This window comes from Oncorhynchus kisutch, unplaced genomic scaffold (genome assembly GCF_002021735.2).
Source record: "Oncorhynchus kisutch isolate 150728-3 unplaced genomic scaffold, Okis_V2 scaffold1122, whole genome shotgun sequence".
In the NCBI taxonomy this organism is placed as follows: Eukaryota; Metazoa; Chordata; class Actinopteri; order Salmoniformes; family Salmonidae; genus Oncorhynchus; species Oncorhynchus kisutch.
The window spans coordinates 50,966-75,524 of NW_022263067.1; the positions used below are offsets into that span (position 1 = coordinate 50,966).

The 24,559-nt window shown below is 38.0% G+C and overlaps 38 non-coding genes across 38 annotated transcripts; 36 read left to right on the forward strand and 2 right to left on the reverse strand.

The window, feature by feature from the left end:
* Nucleotides 1-169: 169 nt before the first annotated feature.
* trnam-cau (transfer RNA methionine (anticodon CAU)) lies at nt 170-242 on the reverse strand. The gene has a single exon. It is a non-coding gene; the product is annotated as a tRNA-Met (tRNA).
* Nucleotides 243-516: 274 nt separating this feature from the next.
* trnam-cau (transfer RNA methionine (anticodon CAU)) lies at nt 517-589 on the reverse strand. Its single transcript has one exon. It is a non-coding gene; the product is annotated as a tRNA-Met (tRNA).
* A 438-nt stretch (nt 590-1,027) lies between these two features.
* Nucleotides 1,028-1,100, forward strand: trnam-cau (transfer RNA methionine (anticodon CAU)). The gene has a single exon. It is a non-coding gene; the product is annotated as a tRNA-Met (tRNA).
* A 273-nt stretch (nt 1,101-1,373) lies between these two features.
* trnam-cau (transfer RNA methionine (anticodon CAU)) lies at nt 1,374-1,446 on the forward strand. The gene has a single exon. It is a non-coding gene; the product is annotated as a tRNA-Met (tRNA).
* Nucleotides 1,447-1,724: 278 nt separating this feature from the next.
* On the forward strand, nt 1,725-1,797 carry trnam-cau (transfer RNA methionine (anticodon CAU)). Its single transcript has one exon. It is a non-coding gene; the product is annotated as a tRNA-Met (tRNA).
* Nucleotides 1,798-2,076: 279 nt separating this feature from the next.
* Nucleotides 2,077-2,149, forward strand: trnam-cau (transfer RNA methionine (anticodon CAU)). The gene has a single exon. It is a non-coding gene; the product is annotated as a tRNA-Met (tRNA).
* A 280-nt stretch (nt 2,150-2,429) lies between these two features.
* trnam-cau (transfer RNA methionine (anticodon CAU)) lies at nt 2,430-2,502 on the forward strand. Its single transcript has one exon. It is a non-coding gene; the product is annotated as a tRNA-Met (tRNA).
* Nucleotides 2,503-2,782: 280 nt separating this feature from the next.
* On the forward strand, nt 2,783-2,855 carry trnam-cau (transfer RNA methionine (anticodon CAU)). Its single transcript has one exon. It is a non-coding gene; the product is annotated as a tRNA-Met (tRNA).
* Nucleotides 2,856-3,133: 278 nt separating this feature from the next.
* Nucleotides 3,134-3,206, forward strand: trnam-cau (transfer RNA methionine (anticodon CAU)). Its single transcript has one exon. It is a non-coding gene; the product is annotated as a tRNA-Met (tRNA).
* A 278-nt stretch (nt 3,207-3,484) lies between these two features.
* Nucleotides 3,485-3,557, forward strand: trnam-cau (transfer RNA methionine (anticodon CAU)). Its single transcript has one exon. It is a non-coding gene; the product is annotated as a tRNA-Met (tRNA).
* Nucleotides 3,558-3,837: 280 nt separating this feature from the next.
* trnam-cau (transfer RNA methionine (anticodon CAU)) lies at nt 3,838-3,910 on the forward strand. The gene has a single exon. It is a non-coding gene; the product is annotated as a tRNA-Met (tRNA).
* Nucleotides 3,911-4,189: 279 nt separating this feature from the next.
* Nucleotides 4,190-4,262, forward strand: trnam-cau (transfer RNA methionine (anticodon CAU)). The gene has a single exon. It is a non-coding gene; the product is annotated as a tRNA-Met (tRNA).
* A 278-nt stretch (nt 4,263-4,540) lies between these two features.
* Nucleotides 4,541-4,613, forward strand: trnam-cau (transfer RNA methionine (anticodon CAU)). The gene has a single exon. It is a non-coding gene; the product is annotated as a tRNA-Met (tRNA).
* A 280-nt stretch (nt 4,614-4,893) lies between these two features.
* trnam-cau (transfer RNA methionine (anticodon CAU)) lies at nt 4,894-4,966 on the forward strand. Its single transcript has one exon. It is a non-coding gene; the product is annotated as a tRNA-Met (tRNA).
* A 281-nt stretch (nt 4,967-5,247) lies between these two features.
* Nucleotides 5,248-5,320, forward strand: trnam-cau (transfer RNA methionine (anticodon CAU)). The gene has a single exon. It is a non-coding gene; the product is annotated as a tRNA-Met (tRNA).
* A 277-nt stretch (nt 5,321-5,597) lies between these two features.
* trnam-cau (transfer RNA methionine (anticodon CAU)) lies at nt 5,598-5,670 on the forward strand. The gene has a single exon. It is a non-coding gene; the product is annotated as a tRNA-Met (tRNA).
* Nucleotides 5,671-6,300: 630 nt separating this feature from the next.
* trnam-cau (transfer RNA methionine (anticodon CAU)) lies at nt 6,301-6,373 on the forward strand. The gene has a single exon. It is a non-coding gene; the product is annotated as a tRNA-Met (tRNA).
* A 280-nt stretch (nt 6,374-6,653) lies between these two features.
* trnam-cau (transfer RNA methionine (anticodon CAU)) lies at nt 6,654-6,726 on the forward strand. Its single transcript has one exon. It is a non-coding gene; the product is annotated as a tRNA-Met (tRNA).
* A 281-nt stretch (nt 6,727-7,007) lies between these two features.
* Nucleotides 7,008-7,080, forward strand: trnam-cau (transfer RNA methionine (anticodon CAU)). Its single transcript has one exon. It is a non-coding gene; the product is annotated as a tRNA-Met (tRNA).
* Nucleotides 7,081-7,358: 278 nt separating this feature from the next.
* Nucleotides 7,359-7,431, forward strand: trnam-cau (transfer RNA methionine (anticodon CAU)). Its single transcript has one exon. It is a non-coding gene; the product is annotated as a tRNA-Met (tRNA).
* Nucleotides 7,432-7,713: 282 nt separating this feature from the next.
* Nucleotides 7,714-7,786, forward strand: trnam-cau (transfer RNA methionine (anticodon CAU)). Its single transcript has one exon. It is a non-coding gene; the product is annotated as a tRNA-Met (tRNA).
* Nucleotides 7,787-8,068: 282 nt separating this feature from the next.
* trnam-cau (transfer RNA methionine (anticodon CAU)) lies at nt 8,069-8,141 on the forward strand. The gene has a single exon. It is a non-coding gene; the product is annotated as a tRNA-Met (tRNA).
* A 280-nt stretch (nt 8,142-8,421) lies between these two features.
* trnam-cau (transfer RNA methionine (anticodon CAU)) lies at nt 8,422-8,494 on the forward strand. The gene has a single exon. It is a non-coding gene; the product is annotated as a tRNA-Met (tRNA).
* A 281-nt stretch (nt 8,495-8,775) lies between these two features.
* trnam-cau (transfer RNA methionine (anticodon CAU)) lies at nt 8,776-8,848 on the forward strand. The gene has a single exon. It is a non-coding gene; the product is annotated as a tRNA-Met (tRNA).
* A 279-nt stretch (nt 8,849-9,127) lies between these two features.
* trnam-cau (transfer RNA methionine (anticodon CAU)) lies at nt 9,128-9,200 on the forward strand. The gene has a single exon. It is a non-coding gene; the product is annotated as a tRNA-Met (tRNA).
* Nucleotides 9,201-9,481: 281 nt separating this feature from the next.
* trnam-cau (transfer RNA methionine (anticodon CAU)) lies at nt 9,482-9,554 on the forward strand. The gene has a single exon. It is a non-coding gene; the product is annotated as a tRNA-Met (tRNA).
* A 280-nt stretch (nt 9,555-9,834) lies between these two features.
* Nucleotides 9,835-9,907, forward strand: trnam-cau (transfer RNA methionine (anticodon CAU)). Its single transcript has one exon. It is a non-coding gene; the product is annotated as a tRNA-Met (tRNA).
* A 280-nt stretch (nt 9,908-10,187) lies between these two features.
* trnam-cau (transfer RNA methionine (anticodon CAU)) lies at nt 10,188-10,260 on the forward strand. The gene has a single exon. It is a non-coding gene; the product is annotated as a tRNA-Met (tRNA).
* Nucleotides 10,261-10,539: 279 nt separating this feature from the next.
* trnam-cau (transfer RNA methionine (anticodon CAU)) lies at nt 10,540-10,612 on the forward strand. The gene has a single exon. It is a non-coding gene; the product is annotated as a tRNA-Met (tRNA).
* A 280-nt stretch (nt 10,613-10,892) lies between these two features.
* On the forward strand, nt 10,893-10,965 carry trnam-cau (transfer RNA methionine (anticodon CAU)). The gene has a single exon. It is a non-coding gene; the product is annotated as a tRNA-Met (tRNA).
* Nucleotides 10,966-11,245: 280 nt separating this feature from the next.
* On the forward strand, nt 11,246-11,318 carry trnam-cau (transfer RNA methionine (anticodon CAU)). The gene has a single exon. It is a non-coding gene; the product is annotated as a tRNA-Met (tRNA).
* Nucleotides 11,319-11,599: 281 nt separating this feature from the next.
* trnam-cau (transfer RNA methionine (anticodon CAU)) lies at nt 11,600-11,672 on the forward strand. Its single transcript has one exon. It is a non-coding gene; the product is annotated as a tRNA-Met (tRNA).
* Nucleotides 11,673-13,641: 1,969 nt separating this feature from the next.
* Nucleotides 13,642-13,714, forward strand: trnai-gau (transfer RNA isoleucine (anticodon GAU)). Its single transcript has one exon. It is a non-coding gene; the product is annotated as a tRNA-Ile (tRNA).
* Nucleotides 13,715-17,753: 4,039 nt separating this feature from the next.
* Nucleotides 17,754-17,826, forward strand: trnai-gau (transfer RNA isoleucine (anticodon GAU)). Its single transcript has one exon. It is a non-coding gene; the product is annotated as a tRNA-Ile (tRNA).
* A 1,245-nt stretch (nt 17,827-19,071) lies between these two features.
* On the forward strand, nt 19,072-19,144 carry trnai-gau (transfer RNA isoleucine (anticodon GAU)). Its single transcript has one exon. It is a non-coding gene; the product is annotated as a tRNA-Ile (tRNA).
* Nucleotides 19,145-22,566: 3,422 nt separating this feature from the next.
* trnam-cau (transfer RNA methionine (anticodon CAU)) lies at nt 22,567-22,639 on the forward strand. The gene has a single exon. It is a non-coding gene; the product is annotated as a tRNA-Met (tRNA).
* A 989-nt stretch (nt 22,640-23,628) lies between these two features.
* trnam-cau (transfer RNA methionine (anticodon CAU)) lies at nt 23,629-23,701 on the forward strand. Its single transcript has one exon. It is a non-coding gene; the product is annotated as a tRNA-Met (tRNA).
* A 270-nt stretch (nt 23,702-23,971) lies between these two features.
* On the forward strand, nt 23,972-24,044 carry trnam-cau (transfer RNA methionine (anticodon CAU)). The gene has a single exon. It is a non-coding gene; the product is annotated as a tRNA-Met (tRNA).
* Nucleotides 24,045-24,559: the final 515 nt, after the last annotated feature.

Sequence of the window (24,559 nt, forward strand, 5' to 3'; positions counted from 1 at the left end):
ACAACCTGTGAGACAAAAAGATTGATTTCATTCTAAAGTAATACATATCGATATGGACCTTAAGATGTGGTATCCACCTTGACAAAAGTATGTATTGTGTGAAAGTCCAGAACAACAGTGAATTCATTTTCACTTCATCTTCAGCCAACACTCTTTTGAAAAGCTTTGCTGCCCCGTGTGAGGATCGAACTCACGACCTTCAGATTATGAGACTGACGCGCTACCTACTGCGCTAACGAGGCCCTTCTTGCAAAAATTTCCAAAAAGAAAAAAATATATTGATACCGAACTTCAGATTTTGACAGTGATGTTGAAACCACCGTGCCAAAATATATGTATGGTCCGAAATTCTACAACCTGTGAGACAAAAAGATTGATTTCATTCTAAAGTAATACATATCGATATGGACCTTAAGATGTGGTATCCACCTTGACAAAAGTATGTATTGTGTGAAAGTCCAAACAACAGTGAATTCATTTTCACTCTTCAGCCAACACTCTTTTGAAAAGCTTTGCTGCCCCGTGTGAGGATCGAACTCACGACCTTCAGATTATGAGACTGACGCGCTACCTACTGCGCTAACGAGGCCCTTCTTGGAAAAATTTCCAAAAAGAAAAAAATATATTGATACCGAACTTCAGATTTTGACAGTGATGTTGAAACCACCGTGCCAAAATATATGTATGGTCTGAAATTCTACAACCCTGTGAGACAAAAGATTGATTTCATTCTAAAGTAATACATATCGATATGGACCTTAAGATGTGGTATCCACCTTGACTAAAGATAAAATGAATTCTCTGTTGTTTTGGACTTTCACACAATACATACTTTTGTCAAGGTGGATACCACATCTTAAGGTCCATATCGATATGTATTACTTTAGAATGAAATCAATCTTTTTGTCTCAGGGTTGTAGAATTTCAGACCATACATATATTTTGGCACGGTGGTTTCAACATCACTGTCAAAATCTGAAGTTCGGTATCAATATATTTTTTTCTTTTTGGAATTTTTGCAAGAAGGGCCTCGTTAGCGCAGTAGGTAGCGCGTCAGTCTCATAATCTGAAGGTCGTGAGTTCGATCCTCACACGGGGCAGCAAAGCTTTTCAAAAGAGTGTTGGCTGAAGTGAAAATGAATTCACTGTCGTTTTGGACTTTCACACAATACATACTTTTGTCAAGGTGGATACCACATCTTAAGGTCCATATCGATATGTATTACTTTAGAATGAAATCAATCTTTTTGTCTCACAGGTTGTAGAATTTCGGACCATACATATATTTTGGCACGGTGGTTTCAACATCACTGTCAAAATCTGAAGTTCGGTATCAATATATTTTTTTCTTTTTGGAAATTTTTGCAAGAAGGGCCTCGTTAGCGCAGTAGGTAGCGCGTCAGTCTCATAATCTGAAGGTCGTGAGTTCGATCCTCACACGGGGCAGCAAAGCTTTTCAAAAGAGTGTTGGCTGAAGATGAAGTGAAAATGAATTCACTGTTGTTTTGGACTTTCACACAATACATACTTTTGTCAAGGTGGATACCACATCTTAAGGTCCATATCGATATGTATTACTTTAGAATGAAATCAATCTTTTTGTCTCACAGGTTGTAGAATTTCAGACCATACATATATTTTGGCACGGTGGTTTCAACATCACTGTCAAAATCTGAAGTTCGGTATCAATATATTTTTTTCTTTTTGGAATTTTTGCAAGAAGGGCCTCGTTAGCGCAGTAGGTAGCGCGTCAGTCTCATAATCTGAAGGTCGTGAGTTCGATCCTCACACGGGGCAGCAAAGCTTTTCAAAAGAAGTGTTGGCTGAAGATGAAGTGAAAATGAATTCACTGTTGTTTTGGACTTTCACACAATACATACTTTTGTCAAGGTGGATACCACATCTTAAGGTCCATATCGATATGTATTACTTTAGAATGAAATCAATCTTTTTGTCTCAGGGTTGTAGAATTTCAGACCATACATATATTTTGGCACGGTGGTTTCAACATCACTGTCAAAATCTGAAGTTCGGTATCAATATATTTTTTTCTTTTTGGAAATTTTTGCAAGAAGGGCCTCGTTAGCGCAGTAGGTAGCGCGTCAGTCTCATAATCTGAAGGTCGTGAGTTCGATCCTCACACGGGGCAGCAAAGCTTTTCAAAAGAGTGTTGGCTGAAGATGAAGTGAAAATGAATTCACTGTCGTTCTGGACTTTCACACAATACATACTTTTGTCAAGGTGGATACCACATCTTAAGGTCCATATCGATATGTATTACTTTAGAATGAAATCAATCTTTTTGTCTCACAGGTTGTAGAATTTCAGACCATACATATATTTTGGCACGGTGGTTTCAACATCACTGTCAAAATCTGAAGTTCGGTATCAATATATATTTTTTCTTTTTGGAAATTTTTGCAAGAAGGGCCTCGTTAGCGCAGTAGGTAGCGCGTCAGTCTCATAATCTGAAGGTCGTGAGTTCGATCCTCACACGGGGCAGCAAAGCTTTTCAAAAGACAGTGTTGGCTGAAGATGAAGTGAAAATGAATTCACTGTTGTTCTGGACTTTCACACAATACATACTTTTGTCAAGGTGGATACCACATCTTAAGGTCCATATCGATATGTATTACTTTAGAATGAAATCAATCTTTTTGTCTCACAGGTTGTAGAATTTCAGACCATACATATATTTTGGCACGGTGGTTTCAACATCACTGTCAAAATCTGAAGTTCGGTATCAATATATTTTTTTCTTTTTGGAATTTTTGCAAGAAGGGCCTCGTTAGCGCAGTAGGTAGCGCGTCAGTCTCATAATCTGAAGGTCGTGAGTTCGATCCTCACACGGGGCAGCAAAGCTTTTCAAAAGAGTGTTGGCTGAAGATGAAGTGAAATGAATTCACTGTTGTTTTGGACTTTCACACAATACATACTTTTGTCAAGGTGGATACCACATCTTAAGGTCCATATCGATATGTATTACTTTAGAATGAAATCAATCTTTTTGTCTCACAGGTTGTAGAATTTCAGACCATACATATATTTTGGCACGGTGGTTTCAACATCACTGTCAAAATCTGAAGTTCGGTATCAATATATATTTTTTCTTTTTGGAATTTTTGCAAGAAGGGCCTCGTTAGCGCAGTAGGTAGCGCGTCAGTCTCATAATCTGAAGGTCGTGAGTTCGATCCTCACACGGGGCAGCAAAGCTTTTCAAAAGACAGTGTTGGCTGAAGAAGTGAAATGAATTCACTGTTGTTTTGGACTTTCACACAATACATACTTTTGTCAAGGTGGATACCACATCTTAAGGTCCATATCGATATGTATTACTTTAGAATGAAATCAATCTTTTTGTCTCACAGGTTGTAGAATTTCAGACCATACATATATTTTGGCACGGTGGTTTCAACATCACTGTCAAAATCTGAAGTTCGGTATCAATATATTTTTTTCTTTTTGGAACATTTTTGCAAGAAGGGCCTCGTTAGCGCAGTAGGTAGCGCGTCAGTCTCATAATCTGAAGGTCGTGAGTTCGATCCTCACACGGGGCAGCAAAGCTTTTCAAAAGAGTGTTGGCTGAAGATGAAGTGAAAATGAATTCACTGTTGTTTTGGACTTTCACACAATACATACTTTTGTCAAGGTGGATACCACATCTTAAGGTCCATATCGATATGTATTACTTTAGAATGAAATCAATCTTTTTGTCTCACAGGTTGTAGAATTTCAGACCATACATATATTTTGGCACGGTGGTTTCAACATCACTGTCAAAATCTGAAGTTCGGTATCAATATATTTTTTTTCTTTTTGGACATTTTTGCAAGAAGGGCCTCGTTAGCGCAGTAGGTAGCGCGTCAGTCTCATAATCTGAAGGTCGTGAGTTCGATCCTCACACGGGGCAGCAAAGCTTTTCAAAAGAAGTGTTGGCTGAAGATGAAGTGAAAATGAATTCACTGTTGTTTGGACTTTCACACAATACATACTTTTGTCAAGGTGGATACCACATCTTAAGGTCCATATCGATATGTATTACTTTAGAATGAAATCAATCTTTTTGTCTCAGGGTTGTAGAATTTCAGACCATACATATATTTTGGCACGGTGGTTTCAACATCACTGTCAAAATCTGAAGTTCGGTATCAATATATATTTTTTCTTTTTGGAAATTTTTGCAAGAAGGGCCTCGTTAGCGCAGTAGGTAGCGCGTCAGTCTCATAATCTGAAGGTCGTGAGTTCGATCCTCACACGGGGCAGCAAAGCTTTTCAAAAGAGTGTTGGCTGAAGATGAAGTGAAAATGAATTCACTGTTGTTCTGGACTTTCACACAATACATACTTTTGTCAAGGTGGATACCACATCTTAAGGTCCATATCGATATGTATTACTTTAGAATGAAATCAATCTTTTTGTCTCAGGGTTGTAGAATTTCAGACCATACATATATTTTGGCACGGTGGTTTCAACATCACTGTCAAAATCTGAAGTTCGGTATCAATATATTTTTTTCTTTTTGGAAATTTTTGCAAGAAGGGCCTCGTTAGCGCAGTAGGTAGCGCGTCAGTCTCATAATCTGAAGGTCGTGAGTTCGATCCTCACACGGGGCAGCAAAGCTTTTCAAAAGAGTGTTGGCTGAAGATGAAGTGAAAATGAATTCACTGTTGTTTTGGACTTTCACACAATACATACTTTTGTCAAGGTGGATACCACATCTTAAGGTCCATATCGATATGTATTACTTTAGAATGAAATCAATCTTTTTGTCTCACAGGTTGTAGAATTTCAGACCATACATATATTTTGGCACGGTGGTTTCAACATCACTGTCAAAATCTGAAGTTCGGTATCAATATATATTTTTTCTTTTTGGAAATTTTTGCAAGAAGGGCCTCGTTAGCGCAGTAGGTAGCGCGTCAGTCTCATAATCTGAAGGTCGTGAGTTCGATCCTCACACGGGGCAGCAAAGCTTTTCAAAAGACAGTGTTGGCTGAAGATGAAGTGAAAATGAATTCACTGTTGTTCTGGACTTTCACACAATACATACTTTTGTCAAGGTGGATACCACATCTTAAGGTCCATATCGATATGTATTACTTTAGAATGAAATCAATCTTTTTGTCTCACAGGTTGTAGAATTTCAGACCATACATATATTTTGGCACGGTGGTTTCAACATCACTGTCAAAATCTGAAGTTCGGTATCAATATATTTTTTTCTTTTTGGAAATTTTTGCAAGAAGGGCCTCGTTAGCGCAGTAGGTAGCGCGTCAGTCTCATAATCTGAAGGTCGTGAGTTCGATCCTCACACGGGGCAGCAAAGCTTTTCAAAAGAGTGTTGGCTGAAGATGAAGTGAAAATGAATTCACTGTTTTTGGACTTTCACACAATACATACTTTTGTCAAGGTGGATACCACATCTTAAGGTCCATATCGATATGTATTACTTTAGAATGAAATCAATCTTTTTGTCTCACAGGTTGTAGAATTTCAGACCATACATATATTTTGGCACGGTGGTTTCAACATCACTGTCAAAATCTGAAGTTCGGTATCAATATATTTTTTTCTTTTTGGAAATTTTTGCAAGAAGGGCCTCGTTAGCGCAGTAGGTAGCGCGTCAGTCTCATAATCTGAAGGTCGTGAGTTCGATCCTCACACGGGGCAGCAAAGCTTTTCAAAAGAAGTGTTGGCTGAAGATGAAGGAAATGAATTCACTGTTGTTTTGGACTTTCACACAATACATACTTTTGTCAAGGTGGATACCACATCTTAAGGTCCATATCGATATGTATTACTTTAGAATGAAATCAATCTTTTTGTCTCACAGGTTGTAGAATTTCAGACCATACATATATTTTGGCACGGTGGTTTCAACATCACTGTCAAAATCTGAAGTTCGGTATCAATATATTTTTTTTCTTTTTGGAAATTTTTGCAAGAAGGGCCTCGTTAGCGCAGTAGGTAGCGCGTCAGTCTCATAATCTGAAGGTCGTGAGTTCGATCCTCACACGGGCAGCAAAGCTTTTCAAAAGAGTGTTGGCTGAAGATGAAGTGAAAATGAATTCACTGTTGTTTTGGACTTTCACACAATACATACTTTTGTCAAGGTGGATACCACATCTTAAGGTCCATATCGATATGTATTACTTTAGAATGAAATCAATCTTTTTGTCTCAGGGTTGTAGAATTTCAGACCATACATATATTTTGGCACGGTGGTTTCAACATCACTGTCAAAATCTGAAGTTCGGTATCAATATATATTTTTTCTTTTTGGACATTTTTGCAAGAAGGGCCTCGTTAGCGCAGTAGGTAGCGCGTCAGTCTCATAATCTGAAGGTCGTGAGTTCGATCCTCACACGGGGCAGCAAAGCTTTTCAAAAGAGTGTTGGCTGAAGATGAAGTGAAAATGAATTCACTGTTGTTTTGGACTTTCACACAATACATACTTTTGTCAAGGTGGATACCACATCTTAAGGTCCATATCGATATGTATTACTTTAGAATGAAATCAATCTTTTTGTCTCACAGGTTGTAGAATTTCAGACCATACATATATTTTGGCACGGTGGTTTCAACATCACTGTCAAAATCTGAAGTTCGGTATCAATATATTTTTTTTCTTTTTGGAAATTTTTGCAAGAAGGGCCTCGTTAGCGCAGTAGGTAGCGCGTCAGTCTCATAATCTGAAGGTCGTGAGTTCGATCCTCACACGGGGCAGCAAAGCTTTTCAAAAGACAGTGTTGGCTGAAGATGAAGTGAAATGAATTCACTGTTGTTTTGGACTTTCACACAATACATACTTTTGTCAAGGTGGATACCACATCTTAAGGTCCATATCGATATGTATTACTTTAGAATGAAATCAATCTTTTTGTCTCACAGGTTGTAGAATTTCAGACCATACATATATTTTGGCACGGTGGTTTCAACATCACTGTCAAAATCTGAAGTTCGGTATCAATATATATTTTTTCTTTTTGGAAATTTTTGCAAGAAGGGCCTCGTTAGCGCAGTAGGTAGCGCGTCAGTCTCATAATCTGAAGGTCGTGAGTTCGATCCTCACACGGGGCAGCAAAGCTTTTCAAAAGAGTGTTGGCTGAAGATGAAGTGAAAATGAATTCACTGTTGTTTTGGACTTTCACACAATACATACTTTTGTCAAGGTGGATACCACATCTTAAGGTCCATATCGATATGTATTACTTTAGAATGAAATCAATCTTTTTGTCTCACAGGTTGTAGAATTTCAGACCATACATATATTTTGGCACGGTGGTTTCAACATCACTGTCAAAATCTGAAGTTCGGTATCAATATATTTTTTTTCTTTTGGAATTTTTGCAAGAAGGGCCTCGTTAGCGCAGTAGGTAGCGCGTCAGTCTCATAATCTGAAGGTCGTGAGTTCGATCCTCACACGGGGCAGCAAAGCTTTTCAAAAGACAGTGTTGGCTGAAGATGAAGTGAAAATGAATTCACTGTCGTTCTGGACTTTCACACAATACATACTTTTGTCAAGGTGGATACCACATCTTAAGGTCCATATCGATATGTATTACTTTAGAATGAAATCAATCTTTTTGTCTCACAGGTTGTAGAATTTCAGACCATACATATATTTTGGCACGGTGGTTTCAACATCACTGTCAAAATCTGAAGTTCGGTATCAATATATTTTTTTTCTTTTTGGACATTTTTGCAAGAAGGGCCTCGTTAGCGCAGTAGGTAGCGCGTCAGTCTCATAATCTGAAGGTCGTGAGTTCGATCCTCACACGGGGCAGCAAAGCTTTTCAAAAGACAGTGTTGGCTGAAGATGAAGTGAAAATGAATTCACTGTTGTTTTGGACTTTCACACAATACATACTTTTGTCAAGGTGGATACCACATCTTAAGGTCCATATCGATATGTATTACTTTAGAATGAAATCAATCTTTTTGTCTCACAGGTTGTAGAATTTCAGACCATACATATATTTTGGCACGGTGGTTTCAACATCACTGTCAAAATCTGAAGTTCGGTATCAATATATTTTTTTTCTTTTTGGAAATTTTTGCAAGAAGGGCCTCGTTAGCGCAGTAGGTAGCGCGTCAGTCTCATAATCTGAAGGTCGTGAGTTCGATCCTCACACGGGGCAGCAAAGCTTTTCAAAAGAGTGTTGGCTGAAGATGAAGTGAAAATGAATTCACTGTTGTTCTGGACTTTCACACAATACATACTTTTGTCAAGGTGGATACCACATCTTAAGGTCCATATCGATATGTATTACTTTAGAATGAAATCAATCTTTTTGTCTCACAGGGTTGTAGAATTTCAGACCATACATATATTTTGGCACGGTGGTTTCAACATCACTGTCAAAATCTGAAGTTCGGTATCAATATATATTTTTTCTTTTGGACATTTTTGCAAGAAGGGCCTCGTTAGCGCAGTAGGTAGCGCGTCAGTCTCATAATCTGAAGGTCGTGAGTTCGATCCTCACACGGGGCAGCAAAGCTTTTCAAAAGACAGTGTTGGCTGAAGATGAAGTGAAAATGAATTCACTGTTGTTTTGGACTTTCACACAATACATACTTTTGTCAAGGTGGATACCACATCTTAAGGTCCATATCGATATGTATTACTTTAGAATGAAATCAATCTTTTTGTCTCACAGGTTGTAGAATTTCAGACCATACATATATTTTGGCACGGTGGTTTCAACATCACTGTCAAAATCTGAAGTTCGGTATCAATATATTTTTTTCTTTTTGGAAATTTTTGCAAGAAGGGCCTCGTTAGCGCAGTAGGTAGCGCGTCAGTCTCATAATCTGAAGGTCGTGAGTTCGATCCTCACACGGGGCAGCAAAGCTTTTCAAAAGAGTGTTGGCTGAAGATGAAGTGAAAATGAATTCACTGTTGTTTTGGACTTTCACACAATACATACTTTTGTCAAGGTGGATACCACATCTTAAGGTCCATATCGATATGTATTACTTTAGAATGAAATCAATCTTTTTGTCTCAGGGTTGTAGAATTTCAGACCATACATATATTTTGGCACGGTGGTTTCAACATCACTGTCAAAATCTGAAGTTCGGTATCAATATATTTTTTTTCTTTTTGGAAATTTTTGCAAGAAGGGCCTCGTTAGCGCAGTAGGTAGCGCGTCAGTCTCATAATCTGAAGGTCGTGAGTTCGATCCTCACACGGGGCAGCAAAGCTTTTCAAAAGAGTGTTGGCTGAAGATGAAGTGAAAATGAATTCACTGTTGTTCTGGACTTTCACACAATACATACTTTTGTCAAGGTGGATACCACATCTTAAGGTCCATATCGATATGTATTACTTTAGAATGAAATCAATCTTTTTGTCTCACAGGGTTGTAGAATTTCAGACCATACATATATTTTGGCACGGTGGTTTCAACATCACTGTCAAAATCTGAAGTTCGGTATCAATATATATTTTTTCTTTTTGGAAATTTTTGCAAGAAGGGCCTCGTTAGCGCAGTAGGTAGCGCGTCAGTCTCATAATCTGAAGGTCGTGAGTTCGATCCTCACACGGGGCAGCAAAGCTTTTCAAAAGACAGTGTTGGCTGAAGATGAAGTGAAATGAATTCACTGTTGTTTTGGACTTTCACACAATACATACTTTTGTCAAGGTGGATACCACATCTTAAGGTCCATATCGATATGTATTACTTTAGAATGAAATCAATCTTTTTGTCTCAGGGTTGTAGAATTTCAGACCATACATATATTTTGGCACGGTGGTTTCAACATCACTGTCAAAATCTGAAGTTCGGTATCAATATATTTTTTTTCTTTTTGGACATTTTTGCAAGAAGGGCCTCGTTAGCGCAGTAGGTAGCGCGTCAGTCTCATAATCTGAAGGTCGTGAGTTCGATCCTCACACGGGGCAGCAAAGCTTTTCAAAAGACAGTGTTGGCTGAAGATGAAGTGAAAATGAATTCACTGTTGTTTGGACTTTCACACAATACATACTTTTGTCAAGGTGGATACCACATCTTAAGGTCCATATCGATATGTATTACTTTAGAATGAAATCAATCTTTTTGTCTCAGGGTTGTAGAATTTCAGACCATACATATATTTTGGCACGGTGGTTTCAACATCACTGTCAAAATCTGAAGTTCGGTATCAATATTTTTTTTTTCTTTTTGGAAATTTTTGCAAGAAGGGCCTCGTTAGCGCAGTAGGTAGCGCGTCAGTCTCATAATCTGAAGGTCGTGAGTTCGATCCTCACACGGGGCAGCAAAGCTTTTCAAAAGAGTGTTGGCTGAAGATGAAGTGAAAATGAATTCACTGTTGTTTTGGACTTTCACACAATACATACTTTTGTCAAGGTGGATACCACATCTTAAGGTCCATATCGATATGTATTACTTTAGAATGAAATCAATCTTTTTGTCTCACAGGTTGTAGAATTTCAGACCATACATATATTTTGGCACGGTGGTTTCAACATCACTGTCAAAATCTGAAGTTCGGTATCAATATATTTTTTTCTTTTTGGAAATTTTTGCAAGAAGGGCCTCGTTAGCGCAGTAGGTAGCGCGTCAGTCTCATAATCTGAAGGTCGTGAGTTCGATCCTCACACGGGGCAGCAAAGCTTTTCAAAAGAGTGTTGGCTGAAGATGAAGTGAAAATGAATTCACTGTTGTTTTGGACTTTCACACAATACATACTTTTGTCAAGGTGGATACCACATCTTAAGGTCCATATCGATATGTATTACTTTAGAATGAAATCAATCTTTTTGTCTCAGGGCTTGTAGAATTTCAGACCATACATATATTTTGGCACGGTGGTTTCAACATCACTGTCAAAATCTGAATTTCGGTAGCAATATTTTTTTTCTTCTTTTTGACATTTTTGCAAGAAGGGCCTCGTTAGCGCAGTAGGTAGCGCGTCAGTCTCATAATCTGAAGGTCGTGAGTTCGATCCTCACACGGGGCAGCAAAGCTTTTCAAAAGAGTGTTGGCTGAAGATGAAGTGAAAATGAATTCACTGTTGTTTTGGACTTTCACACAATACATACTTTTGTCAAGGTGGATACCACATCTTAAGGTCCATATCGATATGTATTACTTTAGAATGAAATCAATCTTTTTGTCTCAGGGCTTGTAGAATTTCAGACCATACATATATTTTGGCACGGTGGTTTCAACATCACTGTCAAAATCTGAATTTCGGTATCAATATTTTTTTTCTTCTTTTGGACATTTTTGCAAGAAGGGCCTCGTTAGCGCAGTAGGTAGCGCGTCAGTCTCATAATCTGAAGGTCGTGAGTTCGATCCTCACACGGGGCAGCAAAGCTTTTCAAAAGACAGTGTTGGCTGAAGATGAAGTGAAATGAATTCACTGTGTTTTGGACTTTCACACAATACATACTTTTGTCAAGGTGGATACCACATCTTAAGGTCCATATCGATATGTATTACTTTAGAATGAAATCAATCTTTTTGTCTCAGGGGTTGTAGAATTTCAGACCATACATATATTTTGGCACGGTGGTTTCAACATCACTGTCAAAATCTGAAGTTCGGTATCAATATATTTTTTCTTCTTTTTGGAAATTTTTGCAAGAAGGGCCTCGTTAGCGCAGTAGGTAGCGCGTCAGTCTCATAATCTGAAGGTCGTGAGTTCGATCCTCACACGGGGCAGCAAAGCTTTTCAAAAGACAGTGTTGGCTGAAGATGAAGTGAAAATGAATTCTCTGTTGTTCTGCACTTTCACACAATACATACGTTTTGTTAAGGTGGATACAACATCTTAAGGTCCATATCGATATGTATTACTTTAGAATTAAATCAATCTTTTTGTCTCACAGGGTCGTAGAATTTCAGACCATACATATATCTTGGCATGGTGGTTTCAACATCACTGTCAAAATCTGAATTTCGGTATCAATATTATTTTTCTTCTGTTTGGACATTTTTGCAAGAAGGGCCTCGTTAGCTCAGTAGGTGGCGCGTCAGTCTCATAATCTGAAGGTCGTGAGTTCGATCCTCATACGGGGCAGCAAAGCTTTTCAAAAGAGTGTTGGCTGAAGATGAAGTGAAAATGAATTCACTGTCATTTTGGACTTTCACACAATACATACTTTTGTCAAGGTGGATACCACATCTTAAGGTCCATATCGATATGTATTACTTTAGAATGAAACCAATCTTTTTGTCTCGGGGGTTGTAGAATTTCAGAACATACATATATTTTAGCACGGTGGTTTCAACATCACTGTCAAAATCTGAATTTCGGTAGCAATATTTTTTTTCTTCTTTTTGACATTTTTGAAAGAAGGGCCTCGTTAGCGCAGTAGGTTCCGCGTCAGTCTCATAATCTGAAGGTTGTGAGTTCGATCCTCACACGGGGCAGCAAAACTTTTCAAAAGACAGTGTTGGCTGAAGATGAAGTGAAAATGAATTCTCTGTTGTTCTGGACTTTCACACAATACATACTTTTGTCAAGGTGGATACCACATCTTAAGGTCCATATCCATATGTATTACTTTAGAATGAAATCAATCTTTTTGTCTCAGGGGTTGTAGAATTTCAGACCATACATATATTTTGGCACGGTGGTTTCAACACCACTGTCAAAATCTGAAGTTCGGTATCAATATTTTTTTTCTTCTTTTTGGAAATTTTTGCAAGAAGGGCCTCGTTAGCGCAGTAGGTAGTGCGTCAGTCTCATAATCTGAAGGTCGTGAGTTCGATCCTTACACGGGGCAGCAAAGCTTTTCAAAAGACAGTGTTGGCTGAAGATGAAGTGAAAATGAATTCTCTGTTGTTCTGCACTTTCACACAATACATACGTTTGTTAAGGTGGATACAACATCTTAAGGTCCATATCGATATGTATTACTTTAGAATTAAATCAATCTTTTTGTCTCACAGGTCGTAGAATTTCAGACCATACATATATTTTGGCATGGTGGTTTCAACATCACTGTCAAAATCTGAATTTCGGAATCAATATTATTTTTCTTCTGTTTGGACATTTTTGCAAGAAGGGCCTCGTTAGCTCAGTAGGTGGCGCGTCAGTCTCATAATCTGAAGGTCGTGAGTTCGATCCTCACACAGGGCATCAAAGCTTTTAAAAAGACAGTGTTGGCTCAAGATGAATTCACTGTTGTTTTGGACTTTCACACAATACATACTTTTGTCAAGGTGGATACCACATCTTAAGGTCCATATCGATATGTATTACTTTAGAATGAAATCAATCCTTTTGTCTCAGGGCTTGTAGAATTTCAGACCATACATATATTTTAGCACGGGCCTCGTTAGCGCAGTAGGTAGTGCGTCAGTCTCATACTCTGAAGGTCGTGAGTTCGGTCCTCACACTTGGCAGCAAAGCGTTTCAAAAGATTTTTGCCTGAAGATGAACTGAAAATGAATTCACTGTCATTTTGGACTTTCACACAATACATACTTTTGTCAAGGTGGATACCACATCTTAAGGTCCATATCGATATGTATTACTTTAGAATGAAATCAATCTTTTTGTCTCAGGGCTTGTAGAATTTCCGACCATACATATATTTTGTCATGGTGGTTTCAACATCACTGTCAAAATCTGAATTGCGGTATCAATATTTTTTTTCTTCTTTTTGGAAATTTCACAAGAAGGGCCTCGTTAGCACAGTAGGTAGCGTGTCAGTCTGATAATCTGAAGGTCGTGAGTTCGATCCTCAAACGGGGCAGCAAAGCTTTTCAAAAGAGTGTTGGCTGAAGATGAAGTGAAAATGAATTCACTGTAGTTTTGGACTTTCAGACAATACATACTTTTGTCAAGGTGGATACCACATCTAAAGGTCCATATCGATATGTATTACTTTAGAATGAAATCAATCTTTTTGTCTCAGGGCTTGTAGAATTTCAGACCATACATATATTTTGGCATGGTGGTTTCAACATCACTGTCAAAATCTGAATTTCGGTATCAATATTTTTTTCTTCTTTTTGGAAATTTTCACAAGAAGGGCCTCGTTAGCGCAGTAGGTAGAGTGTCAGTCTCATAATCTGAAGGTCGTGAGTTCGATCCTCACACGGGGCAGCAAAGCTTTCAAGAAGACAGTGTTGGCTGAAAATGAATTCACTGTTGTTTTGAACTTTCACACAATACATACGTTTGTCAAGGTGGATACCACATCTTAAGGTCCATATCGATATGTATTACTTTAGAATGAAATCAATCTTTTTGTCTCAGGGGTTGTAGAATTTCAGACCATACATATATTTTAGCACGGTGGTTTCAACATCACTGTCAAAATCTGAATTTCGGTAGCAATATTTTTTTTCTTCTTTTTGGACATTTTTGCAAGAAGTGCCTCGTTAGCGCACTAGGTAGCTCCTCAGTCTCATAATCTGAAGGTCGTGAGTTCGATCCTCACACGCGGCAGCAAAGCTTTTCAAAAGAGTGTTGGCTGATGATGAAGTGAAAATGAATTCACTGTTGTTTTGGCCTTTCACACAATACATACTTTTGTCAAGGTGGATACCACATCTTAAGGTCCATATCGATATGTATAACTTTAGAATGAAATCAATCTTTTTGTCTCAGGGCTTGTAGAATTTCAGACCATACATATATTTTAGCACGGTGGTTTCAACATCACTGTCAAAATCTGAATTTCGGTAGCAATATTTTTTTTCTTCTTTTTGACATTTTTGAAAGAAGGGCCTCGTTAGCGCAGTAGGTAGCGCGTCAGTCTCATAATCTGAATGTCGTGAGTTCGATCCTCACACGGGGCAGCAAAACTTTTCAAAAGAGTGTTGGCTCAAAATGAATTCACTTTTGTTTTGGACTTTCACACAATACATACTTTTGTCAAGGTGGATACCACATCTTAAGGTCCATATCGATATGTATTACTTTAGAATGAAATCAATCTTTTTGTCTCACAGGTTGTAGAATTTCAGACCATACATATATTTTGGCACGGTGGTTTCAACATCACTGTCAAAATCTGAAGTTCGGTATCAATATTTTTTTTTCTTTTTGAAAATGTTTGCAAGAAGGGCCTCGTTAGCGCAGTAGGTAGCGCGTCAGTCTCATAATCTGAATGTTGTTAGTTCGATCCTCACACAGGGCAGCAAAGCTTTTAAAAAGACAGTGTTGGCTGAAGGTGAAAATGAATTCACTGTTGTTTTGGACTTTCACACAATACATACTTTTGTCAAGGTGGATACCACATCTTAAGGTCCATATCGATATGTATTACTTTAGAATGAAATCAATCTTTTTGTCTCAGGGCTTGTAGAATTTCAGACCATACATATATTTCGGCATGGTGGTTTCAACATCACTGTCAAAATCTGAATTTCGGTATCAATATTTTTTTTCTTCTTTTTGGAAATTTTCACAAGAAGGGCCTCGTTAGCGCAGTAGGTAGCGTGTCAGTCTCATAATCTGAAGGTCGTGAGTTCGATCCTCACACGGGAAAGCTTTTCAAAAGATTGTTGGCTGAAGATGAAGTGAAAATGAAATCACTGTCGTTTTGGACTTTCACACAATACATACTTTTGTCAAGGTGGATACCACATCTTAAGGTCCATATCGATATGTATTACTTTAGAATGAAATCAATCTTTTTGTCTCAGGGCTTGTAGAATTTCAGACCATACATATATTTCGGCATGGTGGTTTCAACATCACTGTCAAAATCTGAATTTCGGTAGCAATATTTTTTTTCTTCTTTTTGGACATTTTTGCAAGAAGGGCCTCGTTAGCGCAGTAGGTAGCGTGTCAGTCTCATAATCTGAATGTCGTTAGATCGATCCTCACACGGGGCAGCAAATCTTTTCAAAAGAGTGTTGGATGAAGTGAAAATGAATTCACTGTCGTTTTGGACTTTCACACAATACATACTTTTGTCAAGGTGGATACCACATCTTAAGGTCCATATCGATAAGTATTACTTTAGAATGAAATCAATCTTTTTGTCTCAGGGCTTGTAGAATTTCAGACCATACATATATTTTGGCACGGTGGTTTCAACATCATTGTCAAAATCTGAAGTTCGGTATCAACATATATATTTTTTCTGTTTGGACATTTTTGGAAGAAGGTCCTCGTTAGCGCAGTAGGTAGCGCGTCAGTCTCATAATCTGAAGGTCGTGAGTTCGATCCTCACACAGGGCATCAAAGCTTTTAAAAAGACAGTGTTGGCTGAAGATGAATTCACTGTTGTTTTGGACTTTAACACAATACATACTTTTGTCAAGGTGGATACCACATCTTAAGTTCCATATCGATATGTATTACTTTAGAATGAAATCAATCTTTTTGTCTGACAGGTTGTAGAATTTCAGACCATACATATATTTTGGCACGGTGGTTTCAACATCACTGTCAAAATCTGAATTTCGGTAGCAATATTTTTTTTCTTCTTTTTGGACATTTTTGCAAGAAGGGCCTTGTTAGCGCAGTAGGTAGCGCGTCAGTCTCATAATCTGAAGGTCGTGAGTTCGGTCCTCACACTTGGCAGCAAAGCGTTTCAAAAGATTTTTGCCTGAAGATGAACTGAAAATGAATTCACTGTCATTTTGGACTTTCACACAATACATACTTTTGTCAAGGTGGATACCACATCTTAAGGTCCATATCGATATGTATTACTTTAGAATGAAATCAATCTTTTTGTCTCAGGGCTTGTAGAATTTCCGACCATACATATATTTTGTCATGGTGGTTTCAACATCACTGTCAAAATCTGAATTGCGGTATCAATATTTTTTTTCTTCTTTTTGGAAATTTCATAAGAAGGACCTCGTTAGCACAGTAGGTAGCGTGTCAGTCTCATAATCTGAAGGTCGTGAGTTCGATCCTCAAACGGGGCAGCAAAGCTTTTCAAAAGAGTGTTGGCTGAAGATGAAGTGAAAATGAATTCACTGTCGTTTTGGACTTTCAGACAATACATACTTTTGTTAAGGTGGATACAACATCTTAAGGTCCATATCGATATGTATTACTTTAGAATTAAATCAATCTTTTTGTCTCACAGGTCGTAGAATTTCAGACCATACATATATTTTGGCATGGTGGTTTCAACATCACTGTCAAAATCTGAATTTCGGAATCAATATTATTTTTCTTCTGTTTGGACATTTTTGCAAGAAGGGCCTCGTTAGCTCAGTAGGTGGCGCGTCAGTCTCATAATCTGAAGGTCGTGAGTTCGATCCTCACACAGGGCATCAAAGCTTTTAAAAAGACAGTGTTGGCTGAAGATGAATTCACTGTTGTTTTGGACTTTCACACAATACATACTTTTGTCAAGGTGGATACCACATCTTAAGGTCCATATCGATATGTATTACTTTAGAATGAAATCAATCCTTTTGTCTCAGGGCTTGTAGAATTTCAGACCATACATATATTTTAGCACGGGCCTCGTTAGCGCAGTAGGTAGTGCGTCAGTCTCATACTCTGAAGGTCGTGAGTTCGGTCCTCACACTTGGCAGCAAAGCGTTTCAAAAGATTTTTGCCTGAAGATGAACTGAAAATGAATTCACTGTCATTTTGGACTTTCACACAATACATACTTTTGTCAAGGTGGATACCACATCTTAAGGTCCATATCGATATGTATTACTTTAGAATGAAATCAATCTTTTTGTCTCAGGGCTTGTAGAATTTCCGACCATACATATATTTTGTCATGGTGGTTTCAACATCACTGTCAAAATCTGAATTGCGGTATCAATATTTTTTTTCTTCTTTTTGGAAATTTCACAAGAAGGGCCTCGTTAGCACAGTAGGTAGCGTGTCAGTCTGATAATCTGAAGGTCGTGAGTTCGATCCTCAAACGGGGCAGCAAAGCTTTTCAAAAGAGTGTTGGCTGAAGATGAAGTGAAAATGAATTCACTGTCGTTTTGGACTTTCAGACAATACATACTTTTGTCAAGGTGGATACCACATCTAAAGGTCCATATCGATATGTATTACTTTAGAATGAAATCAATCTTTTTGTCTCAGGGCTTGTAGAATTTCAGACCATACATATATTTTGGCATGGTGGTTTCAACATCACTGTCAAAATCTGAATTTCGGTATCAATATTTTTTTTCTTCTTTTTGGAAATTTTCACAAGAAGGGCCTCGTTAGCGCAGTAGGTAGAGTGTCAGTCTCATAATCTGAAGGTCGTGAGTTCGATCCTCACACGGGGCAGCAAAGCTTTCAAGAAGACAGTGTTGGCTGAAAATGAATTCACTGTTGTTTTGAACTTTCACACAATACATACGTTTGTCAAGGTGGATACCACATCTTAAGGTCCATATCGATATGTATTACTTTAGAATTAAATCAATCTTTTTGTCTCACAGGTCGTAGAATTTCAGACCATACATATATTTTGGCATGGTGGTTTCAACATCACTGTCAAAATCTGAATTTCGGAATCAATATTATTTTTCTTCTGTTTGGACATTTTTGCAAGAAGGGCCTCGTTAGCTCAGTAGGTGGCGCGTCAGTCTCATAATCTGAAGGTCGTGAGTTCGATCCTCACACAGGGCATCAAAGCTTTTAAAAAGACAGTGTTGGCTGAAGATGAATTCACTGTTGTTTTGGACTTTCACACAATACATACTTTTGTCAAGGTGGATACCACATCTTAAGGTCCATATCGATATGTATTACTTTAGAATGAAATCAATCCTTTTGTCTCAGGGCTTGTAGAATTTCAGACCATACATATATTTTAGCACGGGCCTCGTTAGCGCAGTAGGTAGTGCGTCAGTCTCATACTCTGAAGGTCGTGAGTTCGGTCCTCACACTTGGCAGCAAAGCGTTTCAAAAGATTTTTGCCTGAAGATGAACTGAAAATGAATTCACTGTCATTTTGGACTTTCACACAATACATACTTTTGTCAAGGTGGATACCACATCTTAAGGTCCATATCGATATGTATTACTTTAGAATGAAATCAATCTTTTTGTCTCAGGGCTTGTAGAATTTCCGACCATACATATATTTTGTCATGGTGGTTTCAACATCACTGTCAAAATCTGAATTGCGGTATCAATATTTTTTTTCTTCTTTTTGGAAATTTCACAAGAAGGGCCTCGTTAGCACAGTAGGTAGCGTGTCAGTCTGATAATCTGAAGGTCGTGAGTTCGATCCTCAAACGGGGCAGCAAAGCTTTTCAAAAGAGTGTTGGCTGAAGATGAAGTGAAAATGAATTCACTGTCGTTTTGGACTTTCAGACAATACATACTTTTGTCAAGGTGGATACCACATCTAAAGGTCCATATCGATATGTATTACTTTAGAATGAAATCAATCTTTTTGTCTCAGGGCTTGTAGAATTTCAGACCATACATATATTTTGGCATGGTGGTTTCAACATCACTGTCAAAATCTGAATTTCGGTATCAATATTTTTTTTCTTCTTTTTGGAAATTTTCACAAGAAGGGCCTCGTTAGCGCAGTAGGTAGAGTGTCAGTCTCATAATCTGAAGGTCGTGAGTTCGATCCTCACACGGGGCAGCAAAGCTTTCAAGAAGACAGTGTTGGCTGAAAATGAATTCACTGTTGTTTTGAACTTTCACACAATACATACGTTTGTCAAGGTGGATACCACATCTTAAGGTCCATATCGATATGTATTACTTTAGAATGAAATCAATCTTTTTGTCTCAGGGGTTGTAGAATTTCAGACCATACATATATTTTAGCACGGTGGTTTCAACATCACTGTCAAAATCTGAATTTCGGTAGCAATATTTTTTTTCTTCTTTTTGGACATTTTTGCAAGAAGTGCCTCGTTAGCGCACTAGGTAGCTCCTCAGTCTCATAATCTGAAGGTCGTGAGTTCGATCCTCACACGCGGCAGCAAAGCTTTTCAAAAGAGTGTTGGCTGATGATGAAGTGAAAATGAATTCACTGTTGTTTTGGCCTTTCACACAATACATACTTTTGTCAAGGTGGATACCACATCTTAAGGTCCATATCGATATGTATAACTTTAGAATGAAATCAATCTTTTTGTCTCAGGGCTTGTAGAATTTCAGACCATACATATATTTTAGCACGGTGGTTTCAACATCACTGTCAAAATCTGAATTTCGGTAGCAATATTTTTTTTCTTCTTTTTGACATTTTTGAAAGAAGGGCCTCGTTAGCGCAGTAGGTAGCGCGTCAGTCTCATAATCTGAATGTCGTGAGTTCGATCCTCACACGGGGCAGCAAAACTTTTCAAAAGAGTGTTGGCTGAAAATGAATTCACTTTTGTTTTGGACTTTCACACAATACATACTTTTGTCAAGGTGGATACCACATCTTAAGGTCCATATCGATATGTATTACTTTAGAATGAAATCAATCTTTTTGTCTCACAGGTTGTAGAATTTCAGACCATACATATATTTTGGCACGGTGGTTTCAACATCACTGTCAAAATCTGAAGTTCGGTATCAATATTTTTTTTTTCTTTTTGAAAATGTTTGCAAGAAGGGCCTCGTTAGCGCAGTAGGTAGCGCGTCAGTCTCATAATCTGAATGTTGTTAGTTCGATCCTCACACAGGGCAGCAAAGCTTTTAAAAAGACAGTGTTGGCTGAAGGTGAAAATGAATTCACTGTTGTTTTGGACTTTCACACAATACATACTTTTGTCAAGGTGGATACCACATCTTAAGGTCCATATCGATATGTATTACTTTAGAATGAAATCAATCTTTTTGTCTCAGGGCTTGTAGAATTTCAGACCATACATATATTTCGGCATGGTGGTTTCAACATCACTGTCAAAATCTGAATTTCGGTATCAATATTTTTTTTCTTCTTTTTGGAAATTTTCACAAGAAGGGCCTCGTTAGCGCAGTAGGTAGCGTGTCAGTCTCATAATCTGAAGGTCGTGAGTTCGATCCTCACACGGGAAAGCTTTTCAAAAGATTGTTGGCTGAAGATGAAGTGAAAATGAAATCACTGTCGTTTTGGACTTTCACACAATACATACTTTTGTCAAGGTGGATACCACATCTTAAGGTCCATATCGATATGTATTACTTTAGAATGAAATCAATCTTTTTGTCTCAGGGCTTGTAGAATTTCAGACCATACATATATTTCGGCATGGTGGTTTCAACATCACTGTCAAAATCTGAATTTCGGTAGCAATATTTTTTTTCTTCTTTTTGGACATTTTTGCAAGAAGGGCCTCGTTAGCGCAGTAGGTAGCGTGTCAGTCTCATAATCTGAATGTCGTTAGATCGATCCTCACACGGGGCAGCAAATCTTTTCAAAAGAGTGTTGGATGAAGTGAAAATGAATTCACTGTCGTTTTGGACTTTCACACAATACATACTTTTGTCAAGGTGGATACCACATCTTAAGGTCCATATCGATAAGTATTACTTTAGAATGAAATCAATCTTTTTGTCTCAGGGCTTGTAGAATTTCAGACCATACATATATTTTGGCACGGTGGTTTCAACATCATTGTCAAAATCTGAAGTTCGGTATCAACATATATATTTTTTCTGTTTGGACATTTTTGGAAGAAGGTCCTCGTTAGCGCAGTAGGTAGCGCGTCAGTCTCATAATCTGAAGGTCGTGAGTTCGATCCTCACACAGGGCATCAAAGCTTTTAAAAAGACAGTGTTGGCTGAAGATGAATTCACTGTTGTTTTGGACTTTAACACAATACATACTTTTGTCAAGGTGGATACCACATCTTAAGTTCCATATCGATATGTATTACTTTAGAATGAAATCAATCTTTTTGTCTGACAGGTTGTAGAATTTCAGACCATACATATATTTTGGCACGGTGGTTTCAACATCACTGTCAAAATCTGAATTTCGGTAGCAATATTTTTTTTCTTCTTTTTGGACATTTTTGCAAGAAGGGCCTTGTTAGCGCAGTAGGTAGCGCGTCAGTCTCATAATCTGAAGGTCGTGAGTTCGGTCCTCACACTTGGCAGCAAAGCGTTTCAAAAGATTTTTGCCTGAAGATGAACTGAAAATGAATTCACTGTCATTTTGGACTTTCACACAATACATACTTTTGTCAAGGTGGATACCACATCTTAAGGTCCATATCGATATGTATTACTTTAGAATGAAATCAATCTTTTTGTCTCAGGGCTTGTAGAATTTCAGACCATACATATATTTTGGCACGGTGGTTTCAACATCACTGTCAAAATCTGAATTTCGGTATCAATATTTTTTTTCTTCTTTTTGGACATTTTGCAAGAAGGACCTCGTTAGCGCAGTAGGTAGCGCGTCAGTCTCATAATCTGAAGGTCGTGAGTTCGATCCTCACACGGGGCAGCAAAGCTTTTCAAAAGAGTGTTGGCTGAAGATGAAGTGAAAATGAATTCACTGTCGTTTTGGACTTTCACACAATACATACTTTTGTCAAGGTGGATACCACATCTTAAGGTCCATATCGATATGTATTACTTTAGAATGAAATCAATCTTTTTGTCTCAGGGCTTGTAGAATTTCAGACCATACATATATTTTGGCACGGTGGTTTCAACATCACTGTCAAAATCTGAATTTCGGTATCAATATTTTTTTTCTACTTTTTGGAAATTTTCGCAAGAAGGGCCTCGTTAGCGCAGTAGGTAGCGCGTCAGTCTCATAATCTGAAGGTCGTGAGTTCGATCCTCACACGGGGCAGCAAAGCTTTTCAAAAGAGTGTTGGCTGAAGATGAAGTGAAAATGATTCACTGTTGTTTTGTACTTTCACACAATACATACTTTTGTCAAGGTGGATACCACATCTTAAGGTCCATATCGATATGTATTACTTTAGAATGAAATCAATCTTTTTGTCTCAGGGCTTGTAGAATTTCAGACCATACATATATTTTAGCACGGTGGTTTCAACATCACTGTCAAAATCTGAAGTTCGGTATCAATATTTTTTTTCTTCTTTTTGGACATTTTTGCAAGAAGGGCCTTGTTAGCGCAGTAGGTAGCGCGTCAGTCTCATAATCTGAAGGTCGTGAGTTCGATCCTCACACGGGGCAGCAAAACTTTTCAAAAGAGTTTTGGCTGAAGATGAAGTGAAAATGAATTCACTGACATTTTGGACTTTCACACAATACATACTTCTGTCAAGATGGATACCACATCTTAAGGTCCATATCGATATGTATTACTTTAGAATGAAATCAATCTTTTTGTCTCAGCGGTTGTAAAATTTTAGACCATACATATATTTTGGCACGGTGGTTTCAACATCACTGTCAAAATCTGAAGTTCGGTATCAATATATATATTTTTTCTGTTTGGACATTTTTGCAAGAAGGGCCTCGTGAACGCAGTAGATAGCGCATCAGTATCATAATCTGAAGGTCGTGAGTCCGATCCTCACACGGGGCAGCAAAGCTTTCAAAAGAGTGTTGGCTGAAGATGAAGTGAAAATGAATTCACTGTCGTATTGGACTTTCACACAATACATACTTTTGTCAAGGTGGATACCACATCTTAAGGTCCATATCGATATGTATTACTTTAGAATGAAATCAATCTTTTTGTCTCAGGGCTTGTAGAATTTCAGACCATACATATATTTTGGCACTGTGGTTTCAACATCACTGTCAAAATCTGAAGTTCGGTATCAACATATATTTTTTTTCTGTTTGGACATTTTTGCAAGAAGGGCCTCGTTAGCGCAGTAGGTAGCGCGTCAGTCTCATAATCTGAAGGTCGTGAGTTCGATCCTCACACGGGGCAGCAAAGATTTTCAAAAGAGTGTTGGCTGAAAATGAATTCACTTTTGTTTTGGACTTTCACACAATACATACTTTTGTCAAGGTGGATACCACATCTTAAGGTCCATATCGATATGTATTACTTTAGAATGAAATCAATCTTTTTGTCTCAGGGCTTGTAGAATTTCAGACCATACATATATTTTAGCACGGTGGTTTCAACATCACTGTCAAAATCTGAATTTCAGTATCAATATTTTTTTTCTTCTTTTTGGACATTTTTGCAAGAAGGGCCTCGTTAGCGCAGTAGGTAGCGCGTCAGTCTCATAATCTGAAGGTCGTGAGTTCGATCCTCACACGGGGCAGCAATGCTTTTCAAAAGAGTGTAGGCTGAAGATGAAGTGAAAATGAATTCACTGTTGTTTTGGACTTTCACACAATACATACTTTTGTCAAGGTGGATACCACATCTTAAGGTCCATATCGATATGTATTACTTTAGAATGAAATCAATCTTTTTGTCTCACAGGTTGTAGAATTTCAGACCATACATATATTTTGGCACGGTGGTTTCAACATCACTGTCAAAATCTGAAGTTCGGTATCAATATTTTTTTTCTTCTTTTTGAAAATGTTTGCAAGAAGGGCCTCGTTAGCGCAGTAGGTAGCGCGTCAGTCTCATAATCTGAAGGTCGTTAGTTCGATCCTCACACAGGGCAGCAAAGCTTTTCAAAAAGACAGTGTTGGCTGAAAATGAATTCACGGTCATTTTGGACTTTCACACAATACATACTTTTGTCAAGGTGGATACCACATCTTAAGGTCCATATCGATATGTATTACTTTAGAATGAAATCAATATTTTTGTCTCAGGGCTTGT